Raw genomic sequence first — 16,737 nt, forward strand, 5'->3', positions numbered from 1 at the left:
ACATAATGTATGAATTTCAGTATCTTAATTTACAATATTTTTCTGAAAATCTTTGAATGAATAGAATTTTTAAAAGAAGCTGTTTTTTCTTCAGTAAAAAGGCAGCCTTTTAACTATTGTTAAATATATTTTGTAAATTTTTGCTGTAAACTTTTTCCCTTGTCAAAAGCACTTTTTAGCCATTATTTATTCTTGAGTATTTGTAATTGTTATTAAGAAAACATTAAAATTTCCTTATCATCACATATATTTAACCGTGCTATAATATGGACGTCCAAGTTTGGGGGTAATGGGGTGTTTACCAACTCAGAAATTGTAACCCCCCCCCCCCCATCAAAATTTAAAAAACTATATTAGATTACCCATTTCAAACCTTTGAAACTCCTTAAAATGAAAAGCTTGGACGTCCCTGATGCTATAGTTGAAAAAAAATGTTATTTAAAATATTGTTTCCCACCCGTGACAAGTAATATGTGAGGCAGAGTAAATATAAAGACTGTGTCACATTAAGCTGGGGGATGGAGGAGAGGGGGGGGGGGCCCGGGGGGGACTTAAAAGGGAAGTTACAAGAAGAGACAAATAGATTTGTAAATTTCTTTCTCACCTAATCAGTCATTTGTTCATTAGATTAGCTTTATTTTTAGAACATATTTATTTAAACAAGGATGACACTATTCATAAGAGCGAAGCTTTACAAATCAGAATGGCTAGGCCAAATAAAGTCACAGAACGTTAACAATTTGTATATTGAATGATTTGGACGTAATTGCATTTCAAAGAAATGCTCTGCTTGTACCAATGTGCCTCATCTTCCTAGAAATCATTTAAACTAAAATTTAAATGCCATAAAGCAGAATGTTTATAGATGAAATTGATTTTGATTTGCTACGCTTTTAAAATTTAACCTCAAGTTGCATAAATTCTCTGGTAATCACTTATCTATTAACGGATTTAAAAAAAAAACACTATACTTTCTGAAAATCAAAAGAGCATTATTGTTCAGTCCTGTATGGTAATATCTACCAAAAACTGTGATTCATACTAAAGATGTTAATAATATAACCTTCTGTACTTCTTCTAAATGTAGGTGTATAATCAATTCTGCACAAACTACAAATTATTACAACACACTTTTTCATTATTAAATATAAATAACTACTCTTATTAGCAGCGTAGAAACTATATAATAAGGGCATGTACATCTAAATATATGTCTTAGTAAGAATGTCAACTTTAATTGGATTAACTCAGTTGCTATGTAAGATGGGTGTCTAATCAGGGAAGGTAGGAACATTATTACACTAGTCCCCAAAGTCTTTAGAAACGCTGGTTCATTTAGTTGAGTGTCCAAACGTTTCAACCACTACTTGTAATCTACAGAAGGGGTAATTTTTGTATGATCATTGGGGATGTACATAAATTTTTTGGGCATTTTTTCAATTAAACCTTTTTGCGGAATTAAATGCACACCGCATATATATAATATACAGTCTGCCAATAATTGATGTCTCTTCTGTCAACAAAATATGAAAGAGTGGAAACTTATCCCCCCCCCCCCCCTCCCCCCTCCTGCTCATCCTACCATACCTTTTTATCTTAAACACACAGAGAGGGGGAATGGGGATCCAAAAATAGTTAGGGATTAATTCAAAAATTTGTAGATACGCTCTAGCCTCTAGAGTCAATTTTAAGGAAGTTGGGTGGGGGTTGAAGAAGTTTTTTTGTTGCTTTTTTAGGTTAGGTTATGTCAAGTTAGAAAAGCCCCGCTGGAATGTACTTTAAATTAATTAAAAGGTTTTTTCTTTTTTCCAAATATTATTCCCCTCCATGAACGGCTCTATGGGGTGTTAAGATGGAAACGCCAGGGGAACTCTTATTTCCTGTGTGTCTATGTTTTCTTTTGTGGGGTTGGGGAGGGGGGGAATTGGTGATTATGACTATTAGGGCGTTACAATTTAGGAAAGTTATGGATTGTATTTGGGGAAGGGGGAGGGGGAATTGACGGGAGGTCGCCCTCCGAGGGAAATTGAATCGTTTCCCTGTTTAGGGTTAAATTGGATGACAATAAGATATCTGGGGTGCGTTCACCTCCGCTTAGGATAATTTCTACAATTGGTGTTTCTTATTAGCTATGATTTATTAATGCTTGGATCTTACACCAGATTATCATGTACTATGATAAAGAGAAACTTGTAGCGGACTGAACAAACGATTCTATCCATCCGTCCCCTTTACCCCATCCCCTCCCCTCTTACTGGTTGAAGGAACTGAGGAATAAATGACAGGGTAAATAGAAACCTTAATCGCGTAATTTTTTCCCTTGTCATAATATCCACGTATATTTTACACCCATTCATATGAGAAAGGTTGTTGAAGTATAATTCTGTCAAAACTAGTTACATTGTGTCAAATTTCCATGGTTTATGCCGACAAAATCGCATTAAAAACGGTTCATGTTTGATAAAATATCGAAATAACGATAATCTAATGACATCATGACTACCTGCTTATGACGGTTGTAAAACAACTAGTGGCTACTCCACTAACATCCAAGCAGCTTTGTATTCTATAGGCCTAGAAGCATCCCTAGACTTAGATCTAAAAGTAGAGTAACATAAAAATATTCCTTTGGTTGAAGTGATAGCACATATAATATAAAATATATATGTTAGTGATCATTTGTGGATATTTGGGAAGGAGGGAGGTTCCTGCGGGGATATTGTAAAGCTTGAGTTAGCAAGGGGGGAAATGGAGTGTAGCACAATGATAGGTTTAGTCAGGGCATGGAATAAGTATTCTCAAGATTAAATATAAATCAGGACAGATACAAATTAAAGAACATGTAGGTAATAATAATTAAGGTTATAAAATTACCATTACAGTAAAACACTAGAGGGAGAAAGGGTTAAATAACTATCTCCCCATCACAATGTCCTTGTGTCGACTCTCAATCTGGTCATTGAAAATTGACCAATGGTGTTGTGATTATCAGCACAGCCAAGTAGCAGAAAACAATTTAATAGCAGACGAAAAAAGTCATTGAAATAGTGAGGGAGGTAGTTATCTGTATATACATCTATACTATAGATCTGTTGGATTACCCCTGGTACCCATAGAGTAACAAAATGTCTGTGTGTGTACGAAAGGATCACGATAAACACTGAACCGATATGCCTCTTCTTTACAGTGTAACTTCTCATAGGTTCCGAGAAGGTTTATAACGGTATCTCAACAAAGTTTCTCAAAAAAATTTACTTGTGACGTCATAAAAATGAGGGATTATCCATCTCTTTTTTATGGGTTTTCTTTCCACTTCTTCTTTCATCTCCCTCATTTTCATGACGTCACATGGCTGATTTTTGAGACACTTTGTCCAGCTACAAAAAAAAAAATTTAATAGATAACATGTCTCTATCTTAAAATTTATAGGAATGTACTTCATTTGTATTTCGGAATCATATAGATTTACTCCCTATAGATTCTGTGGTGTATGTGTGTGTGTGTATGTGTAATATGTGAGTGTTTGTGGGGGAAATTTAAGGGTTGGGGGGGGGGAGGGGGTGATCTGTTATATGTTTTGTTATTATACATTTAGACATAATAATATTTATTCATATTTTCAATTATTATTTCTTATTTCTATAAATTATTTTTGACATGAATAAATAAATGTATAGGTGTCAGATTAAAAATTCTGTGGTTTAGTTGTAGAGTAGCTGAGCCATTTATGGTATTAAGGCTTTTTAAATACCAAAAATAAAACTTTTAAATCATAATTTTAGGTTGCTTTATTACAAGTGCACTTTTCTGCTTTTATTATTTATTGCCAGAACGTCCAATATTCTTTTAGCTATTTTGATAGCAAATGTTTGCCTGATATGAATTTTTACCCATAAATAACTGATAAATTTAAGATTAAAAACAGTTTTGTTAACCCAGAGGGGCTGAAGGAACGGGCTAACAATATATTTATTATTTTTATTTTATCTATCGTGGAAAATTCTGTGTAATACGATGCTATACATGATTTATCAGCATGGCTCTGAAAACCGGTTCTAATCCTGCGGATATGAATTGGATTCGAATACATACTAGAATTTGAAAAATTTGCTGACCTAGACTCAACCTAAATGTGAACTGCTAAAGAATTTGTCAGAGAAATATAATTTCATGGAAATACTCACCACTGGTATTCATACAAAACAACATAACATATAGTGTATAAAAACTTATTCAATTTTGAACCAGTTATTTTTTTTATTTAAAAATCTGTCAATAAACAATAACTTATAATAATTGATATATTATTACTTGGATGTTGCACCAAATTTGTATGTATCTTAATAAATAGATGCTAGCAGCTGGCTAAAATAACGATTACCCCCATTCCCTCCCCTTCTACTGGATAAACGAACTGACCAATAAATAAGGTCCATGATAGCAAGCTAAATTGACGACAATTTTTCCCTTGTCAATATATCCACATATAATTTATATCCATTGTTATAATGAGCTAGCATTCTTTTGTGCAAATAAAAAAATACCACCTAACACTTCATTTATAGCATAAAACTGAAAGTAAACTATTTCTTAAAATTGCTATAATTCATTTGCGTAAATTTATTTTAAATATATGAACACCTGAAACTTATTACTGGTCATACTTCTGACATATTTGAGTCTATCACTGATATATCTACTTCACGTCTATCAAATAGTTTTATCAAATCATTTACAATTTTAAATTGATATGTGTTTAAATATATGATTTTTATATCTGTTTTTCTATGTATTTATACTAGTTGATTCGCCCTTAGCTTCTAGGGAAGGGCAGAAAAATAACCAAAAACCACCCCACGACAAATATAAAGCTTCCCAGAAAAGTACAACCCGTTATAGCTACAGACAAAAATTTATATCATAGGATATCATTTTATCTATTCTTCTATTTTTCTATCAATCTTGATTTTTACTTAACTATATAAATCTATCTATTATTTTTTCTTGATATCCAACAGTGTCTCTATCCATATATTTATATTTTTATCTACATATATATCCACCTATACATATATCTATTATTTTTAACTTCATTTATGAATTTATCATGATATGAGAATTCTTTGATAGGTATCGGGTCATGGATAGGTATAGACATTAAAAAAAAATTAAGTATCTTTGTTAATCATTTGCTGTTTCTTTAAAAAAGCTTAAAATTTTATTTACTTTTAACAAGAAACATCCATAACCATAACTTGATTCAGATTAATTAAAATAACCGAGCAAAATTCCCCCCCCCCCTTCCCAGATAATGTTAGTAAAACCAGGAAGGGAGGGGACATTAGGCTGTTTATTACACTAACTCTCAAAGTGTCCAAACGATTCGACCACTAATTGTAATTTACAGAACGGGTAATTTTGAGAATCATGATTGGGGATGTGGACAAATTTATCGGCCATTGTTTTATCTCTTTAAACTCCTGTAGTAAAACACAGCAAGATAGCTGAATAATTTTCTACTTACAACCTATAGTCAGCCACAATGTACAGTATATACGTGGATACATTGACAGGGGAAAATTTGTCGTCTATTTGGCTTGCTTATATGGACCTCATTTATTGGTCAGTTCATAAATCCAGTAAGAGGAGATTGTAAGGGGTAGAGAAGGTGTTATTCTAGCCAGCTGCGAGTATCACTTTAACAGAATACATGAAAATCTGGTGCAACATCCAAGTAATAATATATCTATTAGGATAACTGAATAATATTTTACTTACAACTTATATAGGCAGCCACCTACTTTTAATATTTGTGATCATGGCACACTTTGAATTAGAGAATTTTCAAAATACCCTCAAACGAGCTAAAAAAAGAAGAAGTTGATTTCTTATATCTCATTATATTAAGCAGTTTTCTTTTGCGATCTGGCTATGCTATGAACAGATTAAGTTCTCAATTTGACTCAAGCTTTACATACGTAATGAGATGGTTGTAGGCTTTTTTTATTTTGATTTATTTCTTATCACCTAGGAAAACAGCATAAAACCCTACAGCCAAGCGGTTAGTGAGATCTTTCGATATTTCTGGACAGGCAGACATCGCTATACTTTGTACTACTTTCCCAATGGATGTAGAATATACGTGGATATTATGACAGGAGAAAATTGTCGTCAATTTAGGTTGCAATATCCCCTCGCATTTATAGGTCGGGCCGTTTATCCAGTAGGAGGGGAGGGGATGGGGTACAGGAGGGAAAAAATCTGGTGTAAGATCTAAGTAATAATAAATCTATTACTTTCTCTGACGTACTAACGTTGTGAGATAAAAATACAGACCTGACCAGATTAACTCGGGTTAGGCAAACACCTATTGGCACATTCCTAAATATTTTAACAACTTTCATAACATTTAATCAAATCATTTCAAATATGTAGGTCAGAAAGTAAATTTTAACATGGATGACAACATCAAAAAAAAGCGAAGCTCTAAAATCAGTTAGAAGGACAATCAAACAATAACTCACGTAGAGTGTCAGATGCAGTTTAGGATATACTTTAATTTTGATTATAGAGATGTACCTTGTTGTTCTAGGAATCAATATTTCAAAAATAAGATGATTAAAATATTATATCATACAAAATTTTGTTGTCAATGTGCATTTTTTAAATGTTTTATGGTAACAATTATAGAGTTGCTACGCTTCTATATTGTACCTAACTAATATAGGAATCATCTATAAAGTTTGAAATCGAAGGACAACTCTACCATGTCTAAATTAACGAAATGAGTTAACCGTTCACGGTTGGTTTTTTATTAAATGAATAAGTTATGGTACAATGTTTGGCACTTTCGATATAAGTAAATGATAATAAAAAACCCATAGAATGCGATAATAACTTCAGAAAAATCGAAGAAAATAGTTTTCATACTTAATTAACGTTTTTAAGTTTTTCTTCAAAAAGTTTAGATAAGATGCCTTTAAAAGTCGTCTATGATTTTGTCAGGGATAAAAATGTAACTTTAAAATAAGAATTACAACATATTTTTTCAATTAGTACAAAGTAAAATTTTGAACATTTTATTGATCAGTAGGTATATTTTTTAAAATGTGAAGTAGAAACCTGATTATTTTATCATGAAAATTGTGTTATGATTTGATTGTCTGCTAGATGACAAGAAAATAGATACTGTCAGTACTTGTTGGTTCTTTAAAAAAAATTAGGTAGATTACTTTCAGAACCCCTCTTTTTGCAACGTTATTTCAATAGAACAGAGCCGTAGTCTTAGTGTACTCAATATCTAGACAGCCAACCATTGTTTTAGAATTGTTAAATTTTTTTAACTTCTGATAAAAACAGAATTAATGGTATTTTTGTAAATATTATACCTCCAAGAAATGGCTATACTTCCCAATCATATGTTGTGTGATATTTAAGAGGAATTATTTTGATATAATGTCATTAAAATATTCGTTGAAAAAAGTGCTATTCTAGCTTATACTTTACATTTTAATGTGTATGATAATTCAAATAAAAGATAATGAAGATTTATATTATATTTAATTGTTATAATTATAAAGAAAAACCTGGAAACAGTAAAAAACTGACTTAATTTTTTTGACGTAGGGAAAATTTTGTCAAATATTTGAATAAAAAAACAATATAAAACAAAATAAATTATTTTTAATATAGTCACAAAAAGGCTTAATGAGTTTAGGAAATATTTCATTCACTAATCATGTCATTTAAACTCTATTACACAGAATACAGTGTAAAAAGATGTTCTCGTTTTAATTTTAAGTAATTTCAAATGCATTTTAATACCTTTTAATGATTTATTTTTTGAAACATCTTTTTATAAAATGTTATTGATTTTTGAAGTTATATGTTAAAATGTTTTTAAATTTTGTTAACATTTTGTTTTAAATGTAGAAAATTGGTAATTCTAAACATTCAAAAAGTGATTTTATTAAATTTTCATCACTTAAATTGCATGTTTGATGAAATTTTCAACTGATAATTCAAGAAAAATCGTTTAAGTTTTATTATATTTTACTTTGAAATGTTAAAAAAATATAATTATTGTCAAAAATGTGGAAGTTATACTTTCCTCAAAAAAAGACCTAAAACATGCAAATTAACACGTGTAATGAGATTTTTTTTCTTTCAGGTTTAATTTTAAGTAATTATTGATATTTTTTGTAAAAAGGATTTTATATAAAAAGTTTTAAAACTCGAGTTATGTAATGGTTCTAAAAAAGGTTGCGAATTTATGCAATTTTCTTGCAAAAAAAATTTTCTAGGATTTTAAAAATAGCAAAGGGTGTTATTAGACGTACTTACAGATACAATTGCTAAGTCATTTTGGCCAAACACTAAAATAAAGTTTTTACATCTGAGGGTCCAACCGTGCGTTGCCGACTGATCGACCGATTCTATTTTTAGATAAGCTTCGCTCTTAACAAGGATGAGTATTCTATAGAATCGCAGCAAGAATAGTATCTTAAACTGTCTAATCAAAAACCGGATTAACCAAGTTCTAAAAAATCATTCACTACATGCAGATATAGGGTGTAAGGGATTCTAAGCCTAAAAGAACACGCCTTGTTTTAAGTAGCGAATTTATTCTTTGCATTTTTTCCTTCGCGACAAATGGATGTCATACTTGTTAAACAAAAGAGTTTAATGATTAAATCTTAGATATTTTTTATACATAATAATTTGATTTATGATATTGATTAATGCGAACGGATGGACAAACCATAATTAAATTCTAGCTGCACTTTTATTGAAGACATGCATCAATGGATATAATATACGTGGATATTATGACAGGAGAATTTTTTTCGTCGATTTAGTCCTCAATGACTAGTTTTTTTCCTCCAGTAAGCAAGTGAAAGGATGGGATAAAAGGGATGGATGAGGGATATCATCACATTAGCCAGCTGGAAAGACTATTTTATTAGAGTATGCGAAAATATGGTGCAACATCCAAGTAATTATATATCGATTAATACACCTTTTCTTCCATTTTTATCATTATTATATAACAAATGCATTACGCAGTTTTTTATTGTTATAAATTGACGTAATTCCTTTATTTATTTAAAGGTGCTTTATGTTCAGAATTAATATAAAATGAAATAACAAAACAGTTTGACGCAATTAGGCAAATCAAATAAAACTGTTTTGAATAGTATATGCAGCTTTGCAAATATTTATATAATTTTTATTATAATTTATATGCTTTCAAATATTTCTAATTAATGGTTTTACTTACGTCATTAATGTTGAAGAAAATTAGTGTATAAATGGATATTTTTAAAAGAAATTTTGAGAGATGGAGGTTTTCAGTGCTAAGGCAATTTAAGTCTTAAGCACAGCTTTCAGTATATCTATAACAAATGGTAATTATGTATAAAATTGGCAATTCCATTTTATTTAATTTCCTCACAAAATTTTAAAAAGATTAATCATTTCATTATCTATAATAAGTAGAACGATGTCTGTCTGTTTATACCGAAGGATCTCGCTAACCGCTGAACCGAACGGGTTCTCCTTAACAGGGTAGCTTCTCATAGATCCTGGGGGAGGGTACCACCACTATCCCAAAGAGAAATCAGAAAAAATCAAAATTTTCTTAATATTTTTGGAGACTTCAACGCAACATAGAAATAATCTGACAAAATTTGTTAATATGTATAATATCGTTCGAAATAAAAAAAAACATATAGGCCTCTAGGGGACGTAGTCGCTAGTTTTTAAAATTCTTTTAAAAAGTACCTAGTGTTTTATTTATTAAAGTAAAAATTGATAGGAGTACTCAATTTAACTTTTATCTAAGCTATTGATCCAGGAATAAAGGGACTAATAATTACTTTGTTTTTAATAACTTTTTTATACTGCATTCTCTACAACTAGGCTATGTTCGTACGTCACTCCGTCATAAAATTTCTTGTATTGACAGTCTCTGTCTTAAGTATGAGTGCAGCTACTCTATAATTTGGTATGTCCATACGTCAAAGCATCATATTAAGCTACAACGTATCTACACACGCTTGACTCGACAGAATGATAGAAATATTACTATCATCTTATAAAAGTTAATAGTTACCTGTATCATCGTATTGTAGATAGCTTTCCGTGGATATTAAAATGAAAAATCAGAAGATTAGGACCAGTTTTGTTAACCCCAAGGGGCCGATTGACCTCGCTAACTATTAATTTTATGTTTTTTTTTAAATATTCGTTGACAGCTGTCTGTGATACGATGCTATATATGATTTTCCATCATTGCTGCGAAACGGTTCTAAATTCGGCGGTTTAGAAGCCATGCTGGAAAACCCTTTTCCCTGAAAAATATCAGATAGGCCAAATATGTCTTAGTAGCCGTACATATCTCAATTTGTATTGGTCAAAATAGTAGGTGGTATGCATGCTACATTTACAGGGATATAAAGGGATAAGACAATAGCCGATAAATTAATGTACATCCACAATGATGATACACAAAATTAACCTTTCTGTAGATTACAATTAGTGGTTTAATCGTTTGGACACTCAACTAAATGAACCAACCATTCAAAATTCAATATAAGCCTCCATAGTTGTTAGGCTAACGAATAAGGAATAAGGTTTTGGAGACTAGTGTAATAAACAGTCCAATGTCCCCTCCCTCCCTGTATATTTACCTGTCTATCAATAAATCTATCTATCTATCTAAAATGTCACAGAATCTATCTGTATCTCAATTTGTATTGGTCAAAGTGGGAGGCGTTGGCATGCACTAAAACAAATTTAGTTTAACTTTTTCAAGAGTTGACATGTCATTTCGAAGCTTTTCTTAAAAGTAGAATCTAATTTATAAATGTCTCCTTATTTCTTCTCTTACTCATTCAGCATTGTTTACCTATTAATTAAACACTGTTACCCCTCTTTTCTAACAACTATTTGACTAATAACGAAAAATTATCTATTTTGGACCCAATTTCTTCTTTTATACATTCTCTATGGTATGACTAATCTTAAAGTGCAATCTAATTAATATGTCTAGCATACTTTTAAAAAAAGAATAGTTACACTCTTATCATATCTGCTCTATGGAATAGATAACAAAATTTGTAATATAGTAACCCTCTATGGTAAAATAAATTTGGATTATCTACTCTATGGTAAAAATAACAAAATTGGAAGTATGGTTACCCTTTTACCCTACCAACTCTATGGTAAAATAAATTTGCAAGTGCTACCTATTTAATGTTACTACCATACTTGCAACAAAATTGGAGGTATAGTTACCCTCTTGTCCTAACTACTCTATGGTATAATTAACAAAATTGGAAATATAGTCACCCTCTTGCCCTAACTACTCTATGGTAAGATAAATTTGGAAGTGCTACCTATTTAATGTTACTACCATACTTGTAAACACAGTCAACCTTAATTTAAAAAGTCACACATCTGGAATTAGTTTATTCAGAGGCGAAGCAACGTAAAGTAATAGATTGTCCGTATGTAAGTTTGTAAAACCAGTTCCCAGCCATGCATTAATATATGAATAAAATTGTATTATAGATGATTTTCCATCTGATATTAAAATAAAAATCATAAACAACTAGTTTTAATCTTAAATTTTTCAATTTGATATCCGCGGAAAGCTGTTAATAATTGTATCTGGCTTTTTTCTAAGAAACATAGTCATCCTTGTTTTAAGATATTTTGCTATAATTGGAGTTTGTTAATTGTTTATTTTTAATAGGCACCTACTAAAATACATACACGGCTTTTCACATTTTCTTTAAAATTGATGTTTTGATTTACTTAGCTTTGAGAATTTCATGTTTATATAGCTGAAAAAATCTTGAAAATTAGTTAAAAATTTCCTCCCTTTTCGTTGCCGGTTCTATAGTTTATTTTTTACATTAAAGTCACAGCCCAAATTTAAGCCTAATAAAACATACAAAAAAACTCAACGAAAATAGACAAATAGTTATAATTAATTTAAGGCTCATACGAATTTAAACCTTTGCTTGAGGATTTCTGTATTATTTAGGTACGATTTAGAAAGAGAAGTAACTCTATAATCAAGTTTTTAATTCAAGTCTTAAATATTAAGAAATTTTGCAACAACAATTTTGTTTAGACTTATAAATTACCATTCTGTTTACACTCTCTAAATATCAATGTTCGTTTTTCTACCTTTTTATGGATGGTGTCATCCTTGTTTAAAACTATTACTATGACAATAAGGTTTAAAGCCACTGTGAAACCCATGAATATCTGTTCTAGTGTAAATGTAAGATGACACCATACCGGATGTTTTAACTTACGAAGGGGGTAAAAATCAGGTATTGCAAGGATTTTGAATGTCTTTAAAAATGTCAATATTAGAACAATTGTGTGTTAGCATAATAGATATATTCTTAATTGGATGTTGGCGTTGCACCAGATTTTTATGTACTCTGATGAATTTATGCTCACAGCTGGCTGAAAGAACGATACTCCCCATCCACCCCCCTTTAGCCTTTCCCATCCCCTCCTACTGGATGAACGAACTGACCAATAAATAAGTCCATATGAGCAAGCTAAATTGACGACAACACGACAACTTATATGTCATTATATTCACGTATATCGTATATCCATTGTGTTACTATTGGTATGTTATATGATAAAAGTGATCAAAACTGATCAAAAATCGATATGGTGCTTAATTTTTAGTGCTTATGTCGACATTGTAAATATTAAAATTTTTTCTTCTAATCTTTGATTTTGAATTTTTTTTACATTTCAACTCCCTCGTTTCCTGAAGAAAGGTAACCCCTATTAAAAGTATTTAAGAAGGGTGGGAGAAACTCCCCTGCCCTCCCCAACCCCTAGGGGTCACATCCGCTAGGCATACAACGATGACAGATTCAAGACGGTAAATTAATAGTCCAGGGAGAAGGGAGTATTCTTAATAAAAAAGGGCGCTCTCATATATATAACAGGTTAGTGTGCTGGGTAGCCCTACGGGGTTAAGGCACTGAAAGTATACGCCCTGCATGGTTAGGCCCCCATACAGGGGTAAGGTTTATTAATTTAAACTTTAAGTTAAAAAATAGTTCTATTAGTATACAACAGGGGGGAGGGAAAAATAAGAAAAAGAATCGTTCTATCGTTGTAAATGGAATCTATCTTTAAAACAAAAAATAAGAAAATTCTAAAATTAAATTATTGATTTGTTTGCCTAAAAGTACAAATTAAATGCATTAAAAATGTTTTCTCAAAAAAGTCTTATCACATATAAAAGTTATTTTTAGTTTGAATAATTTGAAGTATTGTTTGTTTAAAATTTACAAGTTCAAACAAATTAGTACTAAAAATACAGAATTTTAAAATTTTAATATTTTTAGATAATCGTATTTATAACTAATATACGTAAAAATATTCATTGAAGCCGCTGGATTAGAACCGGGTTTGAGCCTTACTGAAAAAGCATGCATTGTATCGTATTACAGCCACTTTTCTACAAAAAAAATAAAATACAACTGCTATAGAAGATTTTACAACAACCAAAGATTGAGAAAAACATTTTAAATTATCCATTTTGATAGGCACCTACCCTTATTAATTTTTATTACTTTGTAAGATGAAAACTACATATACAATGTAAAAAATATATCCTTCAAAGATTCTATCCCTTCTCCCTGTTTTAAGTGTAATTTTGTAATTTTTCCCCTAACTAATTCCGAAAAGTTAGTGTCACAGAAGCGAAACTAGAAATATTAGTGTGGCTTAAAATAAGCATGGTTATAATTCATATTTTACAATTTCTAATTTTTCCTCTAACTAATTACAAGAAGTTAGTGTTTGCCTCTGTGCTGTTTAAGTTAGTTGTTAAATTATAAATAGAAAACTTGCTATGTTTGGGCAATACTTTTGTGTGAAATATTCCTTTTGTGCCTTTTAAGTTATTTGTTAAAATTGATATTCTAAACCTTGCTATATTAGCGCCACACCTGTGTGCGAAATATTCCCTCTGTGCTGTTTAAGTTAGTTGTTAAACTTTAAATGAAAACTTATCTTTCACTCTCAATCTCAAAGAAAATTTAAACCCAGAGTTTCCATAAAGGAGATGGAAATGAATACTAAAGAACAAATTCTTATATGAAAGAAACAGGATCACTGCCTGTGCTAACCGCTGAACCAATATGGATCTCGTTTACTGTAGCTTCTCATAGATCCTGTTAAGATTAGTAACTATTTTGGTAGGACACTCACCCCCCCGAGAAAAAAAAATTTTGGCGAGGGAAATTTTTTCTTTTTCTTTGTAATCTAAAATAAAAAACGTTGGAGGGGGGGGGGAGGAGTTGTTTAATTGACAACCTTTTGGCATAAATTAAAAAGATTGAATTGAAAATTGAAAAAAAAATACTTGGATGTTTAACCAGAGTGTCATATTCTCCAAAAGTAAAACTTGCAGCTAGCTAAAATAACGATTCCCCTCTTACATCCCCTTTACCCCATCCTCTCCCTTTCTCCTTGATGATCGAATTGACCAATAAGGGAGTTCCATGTTAGCAACCCAAATTAACGACAATTTTCCCCCTGTCATAATATCCACGTATATTCTAAATATATCCATTACAATTATAGTCAAATTTTAATTTTTTTACGAAGGATCATTCCCTGCCACTGAATTATCAGACGGAAAAATTTTAAGTTGTAGAAAGAAAATTGTTATGCGAAGGTTTGTATGTCTATTTGTTTAGAGGGATAAGATAATACAATAGAGTTATAGGAATAGAGGGCGTGTACTAACTTTTTTATGTCTATTTGTTTAGAGGGTTAAGAGGATACAATAGAGGTATAAGAATAGAGGGATAGTACCAACTAGGTCTGTACGTCTGTTTGTTTAGAGGGATAAGAGAATACTATAGAGTTATAAGAAAGAGGGATAGTACCAACAAGGTTTGTACGTCTATTTGTTTAGAGGGACAAGAGAATACAATAGAGTTATAAGAATATATTGCTATTTCCAACAAGGTTTGTACGTCTATTTGTTAAGAGGGATAAGATAATACAATAGAGTTATAAGAATATATTGCTATTTCCAACAAGGTTTGTACGTCTATTTGTTAAGAGGGATAAGAGAAATACAATAGAGAATAGAGGGCTAGTAACAAGGTTTGTGTGTATATTTTTTAGAGGGATAAGAGATTAAAAAAGAATTTTAAGAATAGAGGGCTAATACAGAATACATTAGAGTTATAAAAATAGAGGGCTAGTACCAACTAGGTTTTTACGTCTATTTGTTTAGACGGATAAGATAAAACAATACAGTTATAAGACTAGAGGGCGAGGACTAACGTTTTTATGTCTATTTGTATAGAGAAATAAGGTACTACAATGGAGTTAAAAGAATATATGGCTAGTGCCAACAAGGTTTGTACGTCTATATGTTCAGAGGGATAAGATAAATACAATAGAGTTATAAGAATAGAGGGACAGTACCAAAAAGGTTTGTACGTCTATTTGTTTAGAGGGACAAGAGAATACAATAGAGTTATAAGAATAGAGGGCGTGTACTAACTTAGATAAATAAGATAATACAATGTAGTTAAAAGAATAGATGGCTAGTACAACAAGGGTTGTAAGAGAAATGCATTAGAGTTACAAGAATAATACAAAGATAGTTTATATGTTTATTTGGAAAGAGAATATTATAATGATAGTAAAAGAATAGAGGGGGCTCGAGCTATTTACAACTCTACCATTGTTGTTGGGACCCTGTGTTGACTTTCAATTGGGCCTTTGAATAAAGCTTTGGAAATATTAACACAGCCAAGTCGCTAGAAAAGAGCAGAAAGCAATTTGCTAATGGACGAAAAAGGTCCCCACCACTTGGGCCAGGTAGTTTTCTGGGTTATGCATCTATACTTATACATTTATTGTAAGAATAAAAATATAAAATAACAAACAAATTTGAAACTAAGCATTAGTTACATATCTAATAATAACAAATTTAGGGTTTTGATTTGTCTAAATATAACTCTATATAAAACTCTATAACTAAAATATCTATATAAACATGAAGTAAAGGAGATACGGGGAATGTATTTCATACAGAATAAAAGAGAGTAAAGTTTTAATAATTTATAATGCGTCTTTCTTAAATATAACCTTCCCCTCACTAAAACGAGTAACATTCATGTGATTTTTTTAGAAAAAAATAAATTCAGAAGCATATCTTTCATAGAAGCCGAGTAAATCACATTTCTCTTTACACATATCCCCCACCATATAAGTGACAGACAAACAGACAATGCGAATTATACAGAAGTTGCTTTTTGTTTAGTTTTCAACAAATTTAAGTGGTCTCATTCTAATAGACATTTGCACTATGTAAATTAACCGTTCATAGCAAAATTACAAATTGACATTGACGGACAAAGTATGTTATAGAGGCGAGGATCATTGTCCAGGGTAATTAAAGAAGTTGTGTTCCCTAACATTCAACCAAAAATACTCAAGACCAAATTCATTGTTAACTTTGTAAAGTAGTATGTATTTGTATTCTAACATAGTAAGAGACCTGTAAAAAAGTCAGTAATAAAGTCATACTTAAATGACCTTTTTAATTTTAAAACCTATATAAATACTAGTTTTACCTATCTAAGTTCCAATAAATATCTGTTTCAATTTTTCATACATCCCCGCTGGGTTTTCAGTGCCCTCTACCTAACCATTTAACAG

The sequence above is a fragment of the Acartia tonsa genome, chromosome 2, assembly GCF_053477335.1.
Source record: "Acartia tonsa isolate MP-2025a chromosome 2, ASM5347733v1, whole genome shotgun sequence".
In the NCBI taxonomy this organism is placed as follows: Eukaryota; Metazoa; Arthropoda; class Copepoda; order Calanoida; family Acartiidae; genus Acartia; species Acartia tonsa.